The sequence below is a fragment of the Leptonotus elevatus genome, chromosome 4 (genome assembly GCF_054856555.1).
Source record: "Leptonotus elevatus isolate MCC_2025b chromosome 4, RoL_Lele_1.0, whole genome shotgun sequence".
NCBI classification, from domain to species: domain Eukaryota; kingdom Metazoa; phylum Chordata; class Actinopteri; order Syngnathiformes; family Syngnathidae; genus Leptonotus; species Leptonotus elevatus.
Window position 1 is genome coordinate 25,133,309 of NC_141242.1, and position 13,732 is coordinate 25,147,040.

Genomic DNA, 13,732 nt, shown 5'->3' on the forward strand with positions numbered 1-13,732 from the left:
ACTATGGCAGTCAGTAGAGGGCCTCGATGCGCAGGAAACAAAGGCCATTTTTTTTCTCCTCCTGCCACGTTCCAACGTTCCAAATACAAAAAAAATAAGCGGCGACAGTGAATTTAGGTCTCATCATTTTTGTGGTACAAACTGAAGAGAATCTTATGACGTTGACCTTCAAAGCACTTTAGGATGCCATGTTGATGACTGCCTTACTACACTTCGTATGAAAATCTTAACGTTGCACTGCCACTGTCATGTCTGGGAAGATCTGGTTTTGGTTGAGTGTCCCGATTGGTCCTGAGTGGGTTCCAGCCCTTCCGCGGGTTGACCAATCCGAGCCCTCAGCCACTTGTGCCAAGTTCGAAAACAATTACACGTTGATATTTGCATGTTTGCATAAATATAAAGCCAATATGCATATTAACTGTGTTAATGTTTGGTGGTGGTCGCAAGGGCCGTAAGCACACAGTGGCAGCCACGCTACCGTCAGCCTGCCCTGGGGCTACTTAAGTAGCTTACCGTCACCAGAGTGTGAGCGTGCGATTAATGTGTCTATTTTGTTTTTAAAAAAGCGCTAAATAAATATAATCTATTATTATTATTATTATTATTAATAATTGTTATGACAGTGATGGGGAGGAAATCTCAATAATTTTGTGTCTAGTACTAACTTCACTGCTTTGAATGCTGATTTTGGTTATGCAATTTAAACACATGCTGTCACGTGAGGTTGGGAATTAGAACCCAAACGCAGACAAGACAAAAATACAAAGTAAAAACAGAGCAGGGCTGGATTCAGATGAGCTTAAAGAAAACACTTGATGGAGAAACCTTGAACACATGGAAGAACATCTTGTATTTAAAAGCTGCATGGAAGAAACCTCAACATGCTGAGAGAAAACCTTGGCTACGGAACCTTGACATACTGGCAAAAGTGTCATTCAGTAACACTTGTTAGGGCAACAGACAATACTTTACGACAGAATAAAGGCCTATATAATAAAATAAGAGCGACTAGATGACCTAAGAGTGACTAATATAGGCACATTGCAAATGCATAGCAGCTGACCACATTATCACATTATCATCATAAGGGACATAACTGCATAAGATTAGACAAACAAAGAATTGGCTACTACATTTTTTTAAATTATCATACAGTATCATCATACGTTGCATAGTAACTGCATAAGCAAGTTACAACATCAACATCATATGACCTAACCCAAAACACAGTCATAACACATGCCCTGACATCTTGCAATAGCGAATAACCTCATGATTGATGTCAATATCCAGCCACTGTCTGCATTTGTACATGTGATCGTTGAACAGGCCAAGAGTCAAATAACACACGCTTAAAATGATATGTGGAATGGAGTTGAAGATCTCTAATGATCCCATGACCCAATGACTTCCGCTCTGTGAAGCTTTCTCTGTGCAACTGCCAGTAAATGCACAATTGATAACCTGACTGGTCATTCAGGATGCTGCTATCGTTTCGGCACTTCTTACCAAGCTCTGGCTCCTTTGGTAGACAAATTATTGCATTTTAAGGATTTACTCCAACTATACCTATGTAACTAGTGACCGATTTTCAGTGTTCTTTCACTCAAACAGTTGGGTCAAAAATAACCCAATTTGGGTCAAAAAGGGACCAACCAAAATGTTTGGTTTAATCATTTAAACCCCAAAAGTTGTGTGAAATGAATAATACACAAAACAACCCCAATAATTGGGATTTGGCCTATTCTTTTGACTCAACTTTTTGTTTTACATGCATAACCCAAAACGTTGGTCTCAAAAAAAAAAAAGGAAAAAGAAAGGGTTGTTTAGTGGGTCATTCGATCAACTTTTTGGTTTACAAAGTAAATAACCCAAAACGTTGGGTCGATCGCCCCAAAATAGGTTATTTTGTGGGTTATTCATTTTACCCAACTTTGTGGTTTAAATAAATAAACCCAAATGTTGGTTCAGTCCCTTTCTGACCCAAAAAATGTTAACAGAACCACGCAGAGCAAGCAAGACAGAGTAATGGAATAAAGCTTACCTAACCTTTTTCTCCATATATCTGATGAAAAACACATTCAATAATACAGAGCTATATAATGTCTGTCTTGATACTATTTTGGCTGAAGACTGGCCATTCAGTAATGTTTGTGACTTTTTGTGCCCGCTAGTCACGGTCAGGACTAAGCAAGAATCTAAATGATCACAACAGCAAGCGGTCAAGAAGATCACAAACCCATTGGACGTATTTCCCCTCAGGCTGAAAGTCTTTGTGCGGCCAATGAAATCAAATACTGATGCTTTCAAGTTGTGTATGAGGAAAATAATAATCTTACTATGACTGGAAAATCTTATTACAAATAAGAAGCAGCAAAAGTGAAATAGTCACCTCCTTATCTCCTTAAACTTACACCCTGCAAATTATTTGCGATTAATTAGTGTAAAATGACAAAAGTTGAAGTAATGTCAACAAGCTAGTCACAAACACATCTAAAGAATTTCACAACTATCCCCGGCCCATCAGTAACCGCCTGTAATGGACTCCCCGTACCCATCAACACACCCAGTACACTCTCCGCGAGTGCTTACATGACTAAATGGAAAGTGGGAGGCAGCTAAAAACAAAGTGAAGCTCTCTTCTTTTAAGTGGAGTGAGAGATTCTCAAGTCACTTGTCTGGGCTTGTAGCGTGGTAGTTAATAATTCACACTGGGAACTAGAGGTCCATAAAGGCGGCGATGATATAGCACAGAAGAGGAGCAGAGGAGAGCTGGTTTAAAAGCGAGTGTGGGAGGAGAAAAGTCTACTCTTTCCTGCTCAACCTCTTTTTCTCAACGCCGTGTGTCTAAAAGGAGACAAGTGAAAAGAAAGCACATTAGACGTGTGTGTGTGTGTGTGGGTGTGTGTGTGGGTGGGGGTGTGTGTGTGTGTGTGCGCGCGCGGGCACGTGACACAACCATGCATGTCCCACAGTGGATGGACGAATGGAAAAAGGTCAAGGAGTTGTTTACCAGCAGACGGTGGGCTTCCCCCGTGTGATGTTCGTACATTGAGATCTCAAATGCGAGCTTTGCATTTACAAAAATAACACAAGTAGCCGTGCAGGTATTCATTAATGTTTGGTTTGGCGCTTTTGCAAATGTACTGCATCATACTGAAGGGGGTTCTGTGACTTGGTTTTCCATTATTTAGCCTCAAGAGGAAAAGAAAAATATTGATTTATTGAACCCGTTAGGTTGTGCAAGTGTAGCAAATGCATGCATTGGTAACTACTTGTTCAGCAATATTTATATATAGCACAATTTACTGTATGTTATGGTTGTCATTATACATTAAAGACACAGTGTGACTACTACATGTCACTCTAGCATAGCATGCAGCCAAAGCACATGCGGTTAGAAGCACGCACACAACGGTGGCTCAGAGAGACCACACTCTGCAAGCCTACCACCCATTTTTATTTTGCGTGAGCAAACTAGCATCTCGGCAAGCGACGGCAACTTGGCATCAGGTGTGAAGCCAGAGCAGCTAACAAGAGCGGCGAGCGGGAGTTAGTCGAGCCATAGGCTGGAGTGGCTAGTAAAAAAGAGAAGCTAGTAAAAAAAAATGTTTTTTAAAAGCTAGTAAAATCTTGCGAGAGCAAAAGAGTTGACAAAAGTTGACAAAAGTGACGGGAACCGGAATGACGGGACTCGGTGATGACCACATGCAGGCTGTGAAAGGTAAGCAGCAGTCGACCCATTGGGTCCGAAACTAGACGCAAGCAACTACGTCCGCGAAGTTGTCCTTTGGGCATCCGTAGCAGGAAGATGGTGGCGAAACATGTCAGCCTCTTGCAAGGTGAGACTACAGCCATGTAATTAATGATTATTAGACCTACGATTATATTATAAAATGTATGTTGATGTGATAGAACTTTATTTGTGTGCATATTATTGAAATCAATAGTGGGTTTTTAAATTGAATGAATTATTAGTTCCCCACTATATGGCACTAAAGACTACACACTGTGGCTTTAAAGAAGTACTAAATACGTGGGATGGGCAAGTACCGATACCAGGTAAAACTGTTATTTCAAGGAATTAGTACTCGCGACAGTGTCAGATACCAGTGTCGGCACCCCTCTTGTGGCTGGTTTACGATCAGGAACTAGAAATGAAAAGTTTTGTCTCACGCTGCTGCTGTGGCAATGCGCTGTTTGCAAAGAAAATAATGCTGTTTTTGAGGGCCAAACCTAGGCCGAATACTCATGATGAAACTTTGCACCCAGGCCTGGCAAAAACATTTTCGAGGAAATTTGTCAGTACCCCAACGTGCCAGTACCCCAATGTGGCCAGGGTTGCGACGGCCTTCATACAGTAGCTGCTCACAGCTTTAGTACGGAATTGTATGCTTTTATCTGACTTTGACTGATCAGATGCAAATTACAAGTTATTACAATTAATAAGCGAAGAATGTAACTAGCCTACTTATTTTGCAGCGTGAAAATATTAGATAAGAAAAATTTCATTTTTTCAAGTACATGTTAAATATCACAACAATATCAGTATTGCATTATTCAACATCTATATCGCATATCGCGTTTTTCCAATATTGTGCAGCCCTAATCCAGAAGTACTAGTGGTATCGGTGACTACTCAAGAGTTGAGTACTCGTACTGGTATCGGTCTGAAAAACGTGGTATCAAACATGACAAATAAATATATGACAAATATTTCTGGGAGAGCAAGCAAACTTCACACAGCCAAGTTTTGAACTATGCGGTGCATGTGCTAAACACTAATCCTCTGTCCTGCCTGAAATGTACATATAAATGCCTAATCTCACTATGATAATGTAATGGCAATTTTTTGGGAGCTATAATCCCTCTTGGTCATTCATATTCCAAATACTGATGAGCATACATTTTCAGTGCACGAGCAAAAATGACATTGTTCCACTGAGCTCCCGCCAGTTCTAATCTCTTAAAAGCAGCTTGATTAACAAAGGCAAAAGGCCTCTTGCAATTCTATCCATATAGAACGTCTCAAATCCTATTTTAGCTTCTTGTGGGTGCCGAGTTAGTGGCGGAAATCATACAGTAGGTGTCAAAGGGGAGGTTGAAATTAATTTGACTTGTCTGTCCAAATCTGTCAAGTCAATACAATTTTACGCTTTAAAGGGTTGCCAATAAATATGATTAGCACAGATTTTCTTCCGTGAACATGATATACAGGTTTTTGGACTGTGGAAGGAAACATGCCCAAGAGATTTGAACTCTGATTTCACCGAACTGGTCTGCGGTGAAGCAGCAGTGCTTCAGACATGTGGCACTTCCCATCCCATATTGTAAGAACAGGCAACGTTTGGACGTGAGTGTACCAACTCTGCGGATCAATTTGGTGAAAATAATGTTCCTGGAAAACTGGTGCTTCAGTAAAGGCATCTGTAAACGATTCACTGCTACACCGAACTGAACATTAGAGAATGATTAATCAGTTTGGTACAAGGCGGTGGAATAAATGTGAGTCGCACTAATGAGGATAATTTAGCATCACTATAAACATTACAAACAGCACTACAGGGGATGTAATTCCAGAGTTTGCAAACATAAATACCGTACTTAAGAAAATTAGGAGTACAAGGGTGTGACTGAACATTAATCTGCACTGTTAACAAGTACTCAGGCTGAAAAATCTAGATTTACGGTAGATGAGAAGGCCATTTGTTAATCTATCCTACAAAACTTTAATGTGATGGGGTAGTTGCTATTAGCTTCACCACCGTATTCCTGAAAGACTGATGAATAATGAAGCGGCAGAACTATACAGGAAGGAGACGGGCCAATGATGCATACAAAGTATTCATACACTTGTGTTGATAGCCTTTAACCTCCCTTCCTTTCATTATCTTTTCGGCCCAACCATCATCACGTCTCTTCTCCTTTCAAGTCTTTACCCCCCTCTTCACAGTCCAATTCACCATTTTTTCTTTCCTCATCATCCTCTAAGCCTCTCAACCCCTCTCCTGTCCTCCCACCCCGAAGCCATCAGTGCTCTCCCTCAGGGTGAGAACTGCGAGGACCTCGTTGCCCTTGGATCTCAAGAGCGGCGCCAACATCTGTGCCTGGAATTTTACTTTCCCACTTGGGAACACTAATAGAGCTTACACATTGTGAATGCATTGCACTGCTCACTAATGGAGCTCAATTCAGTTCAGGGCTCGTTATGTATGCGCTGATTTTTATTTTTTTTCCGTTATCCAGGAAGTTATGTTTTGTCTGTCTGTTTGCAAGATTATGCAGAAACAACATTGCCCTGCAGGAATTCCCTGCTTTCGGAGGATTATGGCACTTTGGGGAAATAGAGCTGCCTGGGTGGAGATTGCACTCTCTAAATTAAAAGGAAAAGTCTGTGTATCTGAAAAACTACCAAATAAGCTTTAAGATTTTGTATAGTCAACATAATATTCATTTTATTTAATCTTGTTTATGAGATCCTTTTCAATCCTGGATTAATTGAAATAGCAAACGCGTTTATTCCCATTTCCTTGTACCAAACAATGAAGTCGCTCTGAGGCATAGGTGGCTTTACCAAATGCCTTGCCACCCCGTTGCCACCCCTATTGTTGGCTATGAATCTATCAATACTAAATTTTATTATAAATGTTCAAGTTCACATTCAAATGTCTCTGTCACGTGAGGTGCGCATTTAGAACCAAAACACAGTCAAGACACGGCGGTTGGGAAATTGAGGGTCTTTATAAACAAAAATTAAATGGCGAGAGGGTTGAGGACCCAAGTGCAGGAAGACAAGGCAGGATAATGCTAAAAAAGATTTTAATTCCAAAAAGCAAAACAAACAAGGCACTCTGGAATCACGAATAAACTAAATCAATGTCCCAAAAACACAAACCAAAGAAACACTCAGACGAACTTACAGGGTGTCCATAAAGTCTCTTTACCATTTCAAAAATTTATAAAAAATGCAATTGATTAGATATTTTATTCAGATTTGTTCTATTGTATTCAGTGTTCATTAAAGTTTTTTGTTACCTCTTTTAATACACTTCGACATGGGCACCATTAGTTGCACGAAGCACATCAAGACGGTACTCGATTTCTTGCCATGTTCACTGTAGCATAGCCCTCATCAATTGTGGCAATGGCATCAGTAATCCTTTGCTTAAGGTCAGTAATGTCCCTTATCTTTGTTCGATACACGATATCTTTAACATAGCCCCATAGAAAGAAGTCCAGGGGAGTGATATCTGGTGAACGTGGCGGCCAAGGAATTGGCCCATGCCTTCCAATCCATCGGTCTGGAAATTCAACATCACCTCTTTGACAAACAGGATCCCTGAAACACACAAATGCAGTGTGATAAAACTTTAATAAACACTGAATACAATAGAACAAATCTGAATAAAATATCTAATCAATTGCATTTTTAATAATTTTTTTAAACGGTAAAGAGACTTTATGGACACCCTGTACATTAACATGGAGCAACAATAAGGGACATATTGGTCATTTTACCATGCACCAAAATACGACCAAGTGTCACTTATTGTCGTTTAGCAACCTCTATCGACCATGTTAAATAGCAAAAAAAAAAATACAAAACTAAGTCTCAAATTCGGATCCTCTGGTCGGGAGCTTAACATCCAACTTACTGAGCTAACAGTCCAGTAATGAGTTTAGTATTTATTTTTAGTGTTGGCACGTATTTCAATTTGTCGTCACGAACTAATGATTGGGGTTAGGATGAGGCACAGTGAGGTTGTAGATCTACAAAACATGTAGTCAACACTAACAAAACATGTAGTCAACTCTAAAACATTTACTGGCCAAATAGTTCAGTCAGATAAACAAGCGTCTTCCGACCAGAAGGACCCAGGTTTGAGTCTCGATTTTGGATTCTCAAAACACTCACAACACTAGCAAACATGGCGCTTGTGTAACAACAATAACAAGCGAACTTGCTTTCTCATCGCTGCACAGAACGGTACACAAAGCGACAGTGGCAACTCTGGAAGAATACAAAAAAAAATATATATATATATACATTCGTACATTAATATCTTCTACAAACAGATAGATTACTACACATTAATTCAATGTCTTTACCGATACAATCAAGAAAATGCTTATGTGGCCCAAAACGACTTTCCCGCCAGCCAGTCTCTGTTGAAAAAGTGAAAATGTCCTTCTCTCGTTCTCCTCCTCGCGAGACATCAAGCTTGTGCAGGAAACAAACTGACTTCCCGGTATAACTAGAAATAAATGGGGAACTAGCACCAACCATTGACACAAACGGGTATTACATTGGTGAATTTAACAATGGGGTTTAATTTTTGTGTGTGTGCGTGTAGTTTCTTAACAGTTACCTCTTTTTCACCTGGTTACATTTACTTTTCTTTTTTTACCCACAGAGTGGGTTTAGCATTAGCATGATATTATTAATTGGCAAAGATGAAAACAAAGAAGATTTTCACATTAATTATAGTTAGTTTCAGTTCATTTTAGGCTAGATGTAGTTTCACTTAGTTTTTATTTTTAGTGACAAAAATGTTATTTCAATTTTAGTTTTAGTTTATCTGTATTTCTAAACCTCCTGCCACCAATTCACCACCCCAGGTCAAACTTTCTACAGCCGCCAGAGCAAAGCTTAAGACACACTTTGTCATGCTGTGAAATGAGAAGTTGCATCCAGATTTTTGAGCATTCCTGTATAGTGGAAAGGTAAATATGTATAGAGTATGTATAGCAGATGCTATTAGAGATGATGTTTTTTTATTTTCTCCGCAAATGGTTGGAAAAATGAACACTGTTCCAACATGACTCTTCCCCAGCACACAAAGGAAGATCCATAAAGACACAGTTGGACACTTGTGGTGTTGAAATATTTGAGTGCCTTGACTGCAAGCGTATGGCCAATTTTTGAGCATATAATCTGATGTAATAAATTACAAAAATGCCCTTTTGTTAAATGGCCACTAGCTGTGTGCTTTGAGATGCTGTAACGCAAGAGTGAAACAATGAAATGACGCTGGGTGTAATGTCGATTGGCAATGTTCAATGATGGTGTGTCAACTCGACGGGGTGTGAAGCACGGCCATAGTCTGCCCGGCTTTTTCCTCGAGTGATTGCTTTGCTGTGATGGCCATGAGGGTTATAGTCCATATAATCATCCTCCACACTGTCGTGCACCCCCTCTTCTTTCCATCACTTGTCCTATACGTCATCTTCGGCCTCTTTTAGTCCCCTTAAGTCATAAGCTTCTTTCCATATACAATGACTTTATGATTACAGAATTCCAAATTGAGAGGCCAAAATTAGCGACAAAAGAGTTCCAGCGCTCACTTTAAAGGCAAGCTCAGAAACTGATTCATTGACAGTAAATTGAAGCGTAAACGGAGAAAAGAAATTGCAATTGATTAAAAAAGTGACCCAAAATGAGAATGCGGTCGACCAGAGACTATTCACCTCAAGTTAATCCTGAGCTAATGGCAACGGGAATAAATGAATCAAGCGCATGAGAAGGCTTGCGAAAATCCCTGCTGTCTTAATCTAAGCCAAGCGAATGAATGTGTGTGAGGGCAGAGGAACCTCCAATAAATACACCGCTGAGGTATCCCCTATAGCACCTCGCTTTGCTGCTTTGACTTAGCGCTGAGAAAACAGCTGCTGTGTGAGTAGATGAGTTCATATGGATGTGCTGCATGCGCGACATTACATCCCGACCGATGACTAAGAGGAGAGAAAGTAACGGAGATCTGCACAAGCACTCATCAGGCAAAAGGATTCAAAACCGCACATACAAATACACACATACACCAGCGACAGAACATATGGGCAAAGGACACGAAATGCTGGCGACTCTGTTTCAATTTGCGGGCCAGCTGTGGCTCTGTGACATGGTGGATATTTCACTCGCACTCTGCCCCACACCCCATTAAGGTAACTTATGAAGTCATTTGACATTTTAGAGGAGGAGGAATGGGAGAAGACGGGGACGGCCGAAAAGGGATTACATGTTGTTACAGTGAACACAACTCTAACCTATCTAATGGCCTTAGTTTAGAACGGTCACTTTTACACGTCTGACCAACCATGGTAAGGAATGAAGGTTTGTCATGGTAAGAAGACACATTTTATTTGAGAAGAGAGCGGAGGACAGCACGAAAATGAGCTGATACAACAAAGTCGAGACCTCGGAGGAGGGATGGGGACGGGATCATTGACTCACGTGACTTGCGACTGCACGTAGACTTGTGGGTTAAAAACATCACTTGAGACATGATGTTCATTTAATAAGGCTGGTCTAAAGATGAAACAAAAATTACGTTACAACATGTCGGTATGCGAGGGCCCACTGGAAACAACACTGTTCTGATAAGAGGATTATCCACCCAATCAAACACCTGCCTCTCATCCAAGTAGGTTTAAAGTGGAAGTCAACCACCCCAATTTTTTTTACTATGATATGTTCTATGCACCCCCTACTAGTCTAAACACAGCATTCTGATTAATATTGCGATTGTGGAATATAATTAAGCAGTCAAATTCACCAGTTTTTATCCATCTCGGCCATTTCGTCACTTGCTGTCAAGTGAAAATGACATCACAGTTGCTCAGGGCTCACCTGTTTTCTGAAGCTGAACCGTGATTGGTTGTTACCCGAGACCTGAGCAACTTTGATGTCATTTTCAGTTGACAGCAAGTGGCAAAATGGCCGCCCCCTGAGATGGTGAAAAACAGCTGGATTTTGTTTCTTCGCTCATATTCCACAAATGCAATATTAATCAGAATGCCATTTTAGACTAGTAGTGGCACATACAACATCACATTGCAAAGAAAATCGGTGGGTTGACTTCCCCTTTAATAAATTGATGAAACAAGGCTTGGTTAGAACTGCATCAGCCTAAGTGGGTGTGGCAAACAGAGGAGGTGTTGGTGATGATGATTCCTCATATACAATGCAATCATTTCATCCATCCCAAAGAGATCAATTGTTTTTTCTCCAGCAAACAACAAAAAATCCCCAATGACTGTAAAGGCAGTTAGATCCACTACTATCTCAGTGTAATATTAATAACTGAATGTCCAAATCAAAGACTTGTTGACAGACAGATGTCTTAACGACGGTTGTTTTGAATTCCAAGAGAATTATACTATTCGTAGTTAGGGCCAAAGCCTCGCATTCACCCATTCAAGACAAAGCAAAAGAATGGCTGACTCCTCAATCACAGGAGCACTGATTCATTGCCAGCAACACATACCGCTTAAAGTAAAATGAGGAATGGCACTATCCTCAAGTTCGTAAAGCCATCTAAACTGATGCACACAGCGCTCTTACAGATGTCTTATGTCATTTTTCTGGCTTGGAGTCATGTCGTTGCTTATCTGTTTACTGGATAAAATGTCATCTGGCTCCTCAGTTGAAATATAAACTAATACCGGTACCTAACGGAGGCTCCATGTAATATGACACATGCAGAGTATAGCAAGTAGAATTCTCCTCCATGATTTACTCACAGCGTGGTCTGCAATCGCACAACGCTAACACAGAGAGCAAAAAAAAACTTCCAAAGTGGGCATTGATTTAAGGCCGTTTGAAGAACATGTCCCTTTTACTGGCTGGATGATCTACAGAATATCTGAGCATAAACAAGCTTAAAAAAATAAAACAAAATACAAATTTGACCATCTGTGTATCTTTAGATGTCAAGTGAAAAAAAAGAAGTTGCCAATTAGAGGCGGGTAATGAATGTTGTAGGAGCCCTTAAAACGATATTTTTCAGTAGCTCCAAGTGTACTGCGGTCTGATGGACTCATGTTGTGTGGGCGCTGTAAAAGTTTTATGATCTATGCTGGACCGCTGACATTCTGATTCTTTGGGTAAAGTCGCTGACTAGATAACAGAATCCATCCAGATTTTTCCAAGTCATCAGCAATGCGATACTTGACACACTCATAATTCATTTTAATGCGTTTTAAAAACACTAAAGCCAAGTATAATGAGAAAAAATTAATTTTGGTTACACATTGTATTCATTGGACTTTATTTTTCTGTCCAGTCATAAATTGACATCAGTACATATTCCATGTGTTCAACTGGTTTATGAACACTTTTAAAGATCAGTTCATATAGAAAAGTGCATTTTCAATGATGTTTGAAAATTAAATTGAGTACAGAAGTATGGGTCAAAGTCATAAATACAGTGGAACCTCAATTTAATAGACCAAAATACCTCGGATTAAACAGACAGAAAATATATCCTGTCCACATAAAATGCCCCTTTGTTTGTTGCATAATTGACCCCCATTATAAGAGACTGGTCAAATGTTTCTTGCTCCACGCGCATTCTATTCCTGGTTGGAGGCCAATAAAGTAGAGCGCGCTAAAAAGCAGCCAATGTGGCGACCATGTTGGCAGAGCCAACTTTCCCATCAAAAGCAATCGGGTGACTGTAGTGTATGTCATGATGTAGTGAATGACATTCCTGAATGTACGTCTGTTACGTGATGACGTGGTTGTAAGTGACGTGTACTGAGGAAGAGAGAGAAATAAAAAGGCAGTAAAGAGGATTTTATTCATGACCAAGTGATTGATAAATGTACATCAAACACATTACGCTCAAGATTGCTGAGCGAGAAAGACTTAAAGCTCTCAGGGCTTCTTGAAATTGCAAGAACAATGGAGGCTGCAAATCAGCAAGCTGCAAAAATGGAGAAATTAACAATCAATGCAGTTGCACATACACTTGCTAAAGGGAGAGGAAAACCTGTGAAACCCAGATTCAGTGCAAGTCAGGAACAAGCAACCCATGGTTACAGTTGTGGCTGTGAAGATATATATATATATATCTATATATATATATATATATATATATATATATAATATGCGCACACAATAATTTTGTACTGTATTTAGCATTTTTAGGCTAAAAAGTAAATTTAAAAAAATAATAATAATAAATTGCAAAAAATAAATAAATAATAATACTTTAATGTAACGGATGACCTAAATTAGTCCTCTAATTTAAATCAAGGTTGTTCTGTACCTCCTAATATTTGGTGAAATATCCCATCGCAAGTTTCACCTGGACCATACACAGCTCGCCATCAACTGAGATATGGCATCATTGGAAATGGAATTCACACAGTTCAGGCTTTCAGTATTTTTCAACATTTATTTCACGTTTTGACAAAAAGTTTCATTTTCAAATTATGTATCGCTATTCTCCATACAAGTACTGTACAGTGTATCCAATCTTTGAAATGTATAGCTTTTTAAAAGTCGGTACAAGTTACCAGCATTCTTGAAAATGTTGCACATTGTCAAAATGAAACAAAACTATCAACAAGATATCATATCCAACAACTTCCGGTGTTCTTTCCAGGAGAATATTGTTGAAGAAATAAAAAAAGCAATTTGCACTATATGATGAGGGAGTGAAGCTGAACTTCATCTAAAAAAAAATAGAATCCTACAAAGGTGTATATACCTAATTGGAGTGGGTTTGTAATTGAAATTGTTTTAAAAATGGATACAAAATGAACTGATAGTGTTTTCACATTGCTCTTATGAGTAGTTTGCCATCTGTCTTCACACCTTTGTGTCCTTTGTGTCCTCTGCGGGCTATAAGGGAAGAAAAGAATGCATCCATCTTCACAGTTTAATCATCTCCTGTGATTTCATGTCTGTAGGGGCTAACTGTCCTCAATTGTAAAATTATGACATCCC

The 13,732-nt window shown here is 39.6% G+C and overlaps 1 protein-coding gene across 1 annotated transcript in view; it reads right to left on the reverse strand.

The window, feature by feature from the left end:
- Positions 1-7,200: 7,200 nt before the first annotated feature.
- LOC147176366 (solute carrier family 66 member 2) overlaps positions 7,201-13,732 on the reverse strand; it is a 63,678-nt gene continuing 57,146 nt past the window's right edge. The window contains exon 6 of the mRNA XM_086072592.1: positions 7,201-7,339. The gene's annotated coding sequence lies outside the window, so the exon portion shown is untranslated. The remainder of the gene's footprint in view (positions 7,340-13,732) is intronic.